Source organism: Bemisia tabaci, chromosome 2 (assembly GCF_918797505.1).
Source record: "Bemisia tabaci chromosome 2, PGI_BMITA_v3".
Lineage (NCBI taxonomy): Eukaryota > Metazoa > Arthropoda > Insecta > Hemiptera > Aleyrodidae > Bemisia > Bemisia tabaci.
In genome coordinates, this window is record NC_092794.1 from 47,392,938 (window position 1) to 47,393,652 (window position 715).

Here is a 715-nt window from a genome sequence, read left to right on the forward strand (position 1 = left end):
TTAAACTAATTATGATATAATGCCAGTAGGTACTCAGGGAACTATGTACTAGACATGTTTCGAAAAAAAAATTTTAAGTTTTTTGGTTCGGCCCTTTAGCCCACGGATATGATCACCTAGCAAATCCTCCTACAGAAACTTATGGCTGGAGGGGGGTGGGAGCATAGTTCGCAGAAATCATAATGCCCCATTGCTTCGACATTTTGAGAACAAAAATAATGGAATATGATTTTTTACCCTCTCCCTCGCAAGCTACGACAAAGTTTTCTACCCCCCCCCCCCTCCCATCAAAACATTCCCCGGTTCCGCAGATGATAGTTCTTGCTCTGACAGTTGACGCGATTTTTTCACGAATTGCGTTATGTAGCCTTGCTTGTTGCATCTACAGCTTTTTTTAGAACAATTATTGACGTAGATACCTGTCTGGTGTGCGTAGGTAGACGTACCTCAGACAATGAATTTTAATTTTTGATTGCTCATCCAGAATTCCGGGACGCATGAATGGGCTTAAAAAGGATTCAAACTTTTTTGCAACAGTGGAAAGACGGAAAGGGCGCGCAACAGCTCACTTTTCATTTCTGAATTCTGACCCATCAGACTCCCATTGGTGGAGAAAGGGTGCCATAATGCACGTGGACAAATCAGAGAGCTGAGCGAAGAGAATTGGGTCGTGCGCGCAACATGGAGTGTTTGAACTTTCAGTGTCAAGATTCAA